The sequence below is a fragment of the Belonocnema kinseyi genome, chromosome 3, assembly GCF_010883055.1.
Source record: "Belonocnema kinseyi isolate 2016_QV_RU_SX_M_011 chromosome 3, B_treatae_v1, whole genome shotgun sequence".
Taxonomy (NCBI): Eukaryota; Metazoa; Arthropoda; class Insecta; order Hymenoptera; family Cynipidae; genus Belonocnema; species Belonocnema kinseyi.
This window is the reverse complement of record NC_046659.1, coordinates 135,355,927-135,362,928: the sequence shown is the minus strand read 5'-3', so window position 1 is coordinate 135,362,928 and position 7,002 is coordinate 135,355,927.

Sequence of the window (7,002 nt, the reverse complement as noted above, 5' to 3'; positions counted from 1 at the left end):
ATCAAGAAAAAGATAAGAGTAAAATTAACGCAATTGACATGAGATTCTTGCGCATAATAAGCGGGAAATCCCTAATGGACAAAGTAAGTAACGAGATAATTCGAAAAGAATGTAGTGCAGAAGAGACGCTAGCAGACACATGGGAAAGAAATCGGTTAAGATGGTTCGGACATGTTGAGAGAATGCCAAATGAACGACTAACGAAACAAGTGTATCAAGGTAAAGTAAATGGCAACGTGCTCAGAGGTAGACCGCGGAAAGAATGGTTAGAATGTGTGAATGAGACCCTACTTAGAAGAGACATAAGAAGTCATAGAAACACGACAGCCTGCATGAAAAAATGCATGGACATGAAAGAAGCTAGAGTAGTATGCCAGGACAGGAAAGTATTGCGGCAAATAGTTAATAAAAAGAGTGTCCGTAGAGTTAACGACGCCTGAAACAAAGACCTTGGCTATTAATGGTCCCAAGTGGGGAACCTTACATAACGACTTCGTGAGGTTCTTCGCTTGGGGTGATGGCTAGAGAGATTGATCAGCAACCTGGGTCGGAGCAGTGTTGCGGAACGAACGTGTTATTTACTTAAATAGCACGAGAATTCTGGATCAATCTGAAAAATCTCTATCCCTTCCACACACTACTCCTTTCCCCTGCCGAGTGAGTCACGCCTACCCCGAAAGGGAAATGGTTTAATGGTGTAATAATAATAATAATACTGCTATGGTATTAGTCTATACAACAATTTTAATAGTTTCAGTGACTATTCAATTAGTAATAGCAACTAAGTAAATGGTTCTCTCAACTAACAAAATAGAAGTACCATATCCTACAAACTGAATTGTTGGCCCAACTGACCAGTTTTTCAGTGGATAAGGACAAAAAGGAAGTTGAGGTAAAATAAGTGAACGAAACGATTAGTGCATATAATAAAAGGAAGAGTATTATCAGAAAAGAATTAGTATTCTCACTCGTAGATTCAAAATGTTGTGAAGCATGTTTGGAAATAAAGAAAATTCAGCTTTATCCAAAATAAGTCAGGTAATTTTTTCAAAGTAGGCGACATGCGCTCACGCAAAACCGTAATCGAACCGACAATACTCAAAATTACTATACGGCGTTACTCGCATCCCTGATTTTGAATCTAAAGTAAACATTTCAAAATTGGGAATGACGGATGCAAAATGCTAAAAGAAGGTTCTGAAAATTGCGACTGCACTTGTAAATATGAAACAGATTTAATTAAAAAGTGCTATTCGGAAATATTTCATGTCACTGACTTCAGATCTGAGTTTTGAGTAAAAATAATTTAAATAAATGATCTAAGACGTTTAAACCTTATTCTACAGTTATGAGGATATAATTGTATATCCCAGTAAAAATAAAGACTGAAATTAGTAGTGGATACTTATTTGTTTTTTTCTTCTTTGTTTCTTTATAGAAATCTACGTTAGAAGCCAAAAATCCTAAATCAAGATTTTCATAAATGTACATTCTCTAAAGATTAAAACGATCATTTTCTTCCGTTTTATTCGCGCTATTATGAATTCTTAAATTTTGGTTTGAGATTTAAAGTGAGCAGCGTGAGAACCCCCAAGTAGCTTTTCTTAATCAAATCTATTTTATTTTTGCGAGTTCGGTCTATAATTTTAAATTTTGACATTTTGAGTTTGTATCCTGATTGAGCGCCCTCAAAACTCATATGGCGAATAGTTTAATTTACCTAGGTAAAATAATCCGTGCAATAAACGTTTAAAGTAAAAAATTCCATTGCATTTCCTCAGAAACTGGTACCCTTAGACTAATTTAATTTCCGGGTTTAATTTCTGACTAACAAAATGCATGTTCGTAGTTTTCAATAAGATGAAATTTAAAACAGTTTGGTATAACAATAATAGCGATATTTGGATATAAAAAAAGTTTAGCAGCGATATGTTAATAAATACGTCGATGATGATGGGCAGATTTCCGCAGCAAACTTGGAAATCAAAAACATTAGGTCAGTCATGTATTTTACAAGGATGATCTTGAATTGTATACTCAAAGTGAAGAACAGCTACATCTAGATCTAGGGATTGTGGTGAAATGCCCTCAGGAGAATGGAATAGAACTTAAGATAGAATAATGCGCTAGAGTTGATTTGAAGAGAGGAAAACTAAATGGCATATCCGAAGGCCATGAGCTCTCGACAGAAGCGATATACATCTTTTGACTGATGAGACCTATACATACCTCTTCGCCCTATAGCAATTTCTTTATTTTTCCAACTAAGGAAAACTGAATACTGTGTTCATAAAGAATTAGGTGAAAAGTGAAAATAGTTATTACAGGGTCCGGCACTCGAAGTGTAACCAACTTCAAACCGCTCGCACAGCCGACGCATGAGCATCAGCTGTGTAAAAGTTTGTTAAATGAGAGTTTGGAGTATTGTTTAGAAGAGCACCAAAGCATTTTGCTAAACGTGAACCCGAAAAAAATCAGTGATGGATTTCAAACGTAATAGTGTGATTGCTTTATATTTAGCTGGAAAATCACAACCAGCTATTGTTCGTGAGCTCAATCACCTTAAAGTGAATAAGGTTTTTGTTTATCGCACCATTACTCGTTACAATAATACTGGTAGCATCGCAAAGCGTCATGGAGGTGGTCATCAAAAGACTGAAACGTCACGTGAGATGGTTCAAAAAGTGAAGAAGCGACTTGAGCGAAATCACCGACGAAGTTCTAATCAAATGGCAAAAGAACTGAAAATATCCGAGCATATTACCCGCCGCATACTGAAAAACAATACCAAGGTCAAGCCTTACAAGATCCAAAATGCGCATGATCTCACACCGAAGCAGCAACAAGTTAGGCTTAAGAGAGCGAAGGAGTTGCTTCGCTTGGCCGAAAGCGGTTAATTTCCCAACGGTTTGGGCCACTGCAACTGCAGTGGAGCGCTCTCTAATCGTTTTCATTGAGCCTGGCGTGAAGGTAAATAGCAAATATTATCATAAAAGTATTCTGGAGGTTGCTTTGAAGCCGTAGGCGGTGGTAGACCATGGACGTTTCCACAGAACTCGGCACCGTCTCACGAAGCTCGAGTGAAACAAGAATGGCTGAAAAACAACGTTCCGAACTTCATAACATCTACACACTGGCTCTCGAATTCGCCAGACCCGAATCCAATCGATTATTCTCTTTAGGCTAATTTGGAGAGCATGGTCCCAACTAAAAGATACACTAGTCTCAAGACGCTAAAGAAAGCCATTGTCCGCGGGTTGGCCAAAATACTTCCAAGTTACATTCGAGGAGCTCGCGATTCGTTTTTGGACCGTTTGAAGGCCATAGTCAAGGCTGAAGGTGGTCATATCGAACAAAAGTGAATAGATTCTGAATTTTGTATTATTTTCACACATTTTGCACTTTAAATTAAATAAAAATAATTTTCCAAACTAAATTTATAGCCCTTTTAATTTGGTTACACTTCGAGTGCCGGATCCTGTATTCTTGTGCCTTATTTCTATATTTGATATGTACTCTATTCTTTATCTCATGAATTATCTATGCCTTGACGTTGTCCTTGTGAAATGTTCCTATTTGATTGATAAATCTAAAGAAAAATAAGTCTTGACTATCCACTTTTATGGAAGGCGTCAAATAGACTAATCCTTACTGTAGGAAATCGATTTTCCTTATTCAAGAAAAAGAAAAGTTCACTTCTGGCCGCGATGCGCAGGCCTAATCACTCATATAGGTAACGAGGGAACCGAATCCGCAACAAGGATAAACCTGATAAGCAAGAGTTCATGTGGTAGAAGGGCTGATTGACAAATGCCTTGAATGACAAGAAGATCGACTGGATACCTAACATTGGGTTTGAGACTATCAATATGATGATCCTCTCAAAAAGCAATGTTACGCATGAAGAGCGTCATCTATCATACATAGAGATTTAAAAGCGGCCCCAGCAGCTTTTTCCCTAATACAAAAAGGAAGATTGCGGCAGCGGAAAATTTTACAAGTAGTACATGGGGAACTTGGGAACTTGCGCCGTAAACTATGGAAAGATGACCAGGGCTTAGATAAAAACAACAAGAAGTAAATTTTCTACAATTTTTCAGGCTGAAATAATAGATATCAAAACCTGCTTGGAAAAAATGTGTAAGTGGTCATATAAATTCCAGAACAATTACATTTGTTCTGACACTCAAGCAGCTCCTTAGACTCTTATGTCTCATGAATTTGAAGGTTATGTTGGCTGTAGCGTTGCTACTATTAAGGTGTTCTATTCTAGACAGTCAATGAAATAAAAACGAAAGTTACTAAGATTGACACTGAAGCCCATTAATTATCATAGGAAGTATGCGACAAACAGTAAACGGTGGAACATTAGTTTTTTTAGGATGCTTTGGCTATCGTTAGCAAATTGCAGTCAACGACTTTAAAAGAAATACCGCCTGAGGGAATAAGGCAGGATATCACAATAAAATAGAACTTGTTGCGTCTCTACTATAAACGTGTAAAGTATGAAACCAAAAGCGAAAAGGGATACAACTTCAGGAGAAAATTTTTTGTCAAGTAACCTAGCATATAGAAAGTTTCAGTGGAAAGACCGTTGTAAAAGATAACGGAAATAAAAAATAATCTTCTTATCCCAGAAGATGAAGTAACGGAGATAAAACAGTAGGCTCATTTATTGTCGAAAAACATCGGCAATGAACATCCGTTAAAGGAAGACGCACCTTATTATCAAAGAGTAGCGATTGATATCTGTGCAATCTAATGATAAACCAGCATAACACATCTGCAACAATAACTGCATTAGAGGTTAGAGGAATCTTGCCTAGAGCACATGTTCATATGTCACTGGTTATCATAATTTTAGTAGACTAAGATATGAAGAAATTTGTTTTGAGGAAACTGGTTGCTAAAACAGAAATCAGACGTATACTCTTATTCGATTCTTTAGTTTTGAGTCTTCATTTTAATTTGAAATGCAATCAGCTACAGCAGATATGTGGTATCAAACACCAACTAATGCAATTAGATATGTATTCAATTATTTTCACTATATTTAGAGACATCCAAATTTTTCAAGTATTAAAAGAATTTTATAATATATATATTATCTTATCATGAATTTAAGTTAGGATATAGTTACAAGTTAAGGCGGGCAAATTGTTATTTTCGAAAAGCTCAGAATTTGTTTTTTAATTATAGGCATATTTATTAGTATAATCACCAAATGAATGAAGAAGAACAGTCAATGGTAGGACTACAGAGGAAAGCAGCCTCATTTTATAATTACTATATCAATGAAGAATTTTTTAAAGAATGTAATCGATGATTTTACTGGCATTTTGCAACAGCATCCAATATCTGCATATAACACTCCTTATCTAAAAAATAATATTAGCATCGAGCTTAGCCTTGTGGCATATTTGTATTTCATAAATCAGTCCAAGAAGCAAACAAACTCATATATGGTGTTATCTTAAGAACGTTTCGATAACATTGACGTGGATAAGGCTGTTGAAAGCAATATGAAAAAGAAAATTATTATTATTGAAAACTAGTTAAATAACTTATTTGGGACTAGAATACAATGATATCTTTGACTATGTATTGCATAGTAAAATGAAGAAAACTTTGTTTAAAAATATAGACTTTAAAAGAAATTATCTTTATAACAAGTCAAGCATCAAAGTTATACTAATTGTAATTTTTAATATTTGTCATTAGAAGATCATCATCATTAAAAAAACATCATAAATATTTTATCGAACTTAAGCTTCTAAAGCTAAATAATTTTTTTAAGACATCAAAGATAACAAATTATAGCATTGCGCATGCAGAAGTATCATTTTCTTTTGATATAATAAAATTGTTAGATTCTTAGGCATTCAAAGCTTAAAAAATATATAAACTGAAAAAGGCCATTTATTGTTATAAACTAATGCAGTTATAGCCTGTGTACTGAATTCATATCTACATGATGGTTTTTGTAAGGAACTGAAGTTCATTCTTTATTATAAAGGATATATATTCCAGCAACAGCATTAGTTCTCTCTAATATTGCATGGATTTTACTATCGGATGTTGATAACAAAATTTATTGTTGGGTTAGCATAGGCTCATAGAAATTCTTTCTTCTTCTTAATTCAGTTGGTTCTATCGGCAGGAAAAGTTTGCCTTTGAACTCGCAATGTTTTGCCCGCATTCATTTTATAATTAGGCTGAATAAAATCAAGATACACAAGTCCATACCCACCTTTTTCACGAGAAGGAAGTCTGCTAGGCGGAACCCTGAACCTGACAGGAGGAGCAGGATTAGCAGTAGAATAACTGTTTGTAGAATAAGGTCTGGCAGGAGGAGATCCTAAAGGTGGAGACCTAGAACTAGACACGGCCGGAGACTCGAAACTTATTCCTGCAACAAGAAGCAGATGATTAAATATTAGATCTTCTTAAATAAAAGTTTTAAACGCAAAGAGAAATCAAAATCATTATTCTGAAAAAAATTAATCTTTGCTCTCTTTATATTTTTATTTAAGTTTTCTATCAACAATTTATAGAGAGACTTTTAACCCGTATTTTTACATTCACCCAGACTGCGTTAATCGATCTCGAAAATATCATGAAATTTCTTATAATTTATAAAGTAATGAAGTCTGTCTAACTTTAATCCATGAAGTTCACCTGAGAAACTTCTGCAAACTCAGTATTAATGGCAGTTTGAGAAAATTCTACTCTGTTCCATTTTTTATGTCTAAACAAGTCCGTCCTACATAATTTTCATGCCCAATTTGACAGTCAGGCAAACGCGAGTGCGCGCTGCTTTGAATTTGACGTGCGCATGCGTGTTGTACGCCTGTGTGCGTTCTCACGATTTACCCGCGAAATCTAAGCGTCGCGGCTATTGGAGCCCCCATTACCCAAACTAATAGCTACATACCTTCGTAATATCTAGTTTTTTTTTATGGCTTTATTTGAAAAATAGTTCTTATTTTTTAATTACCTATA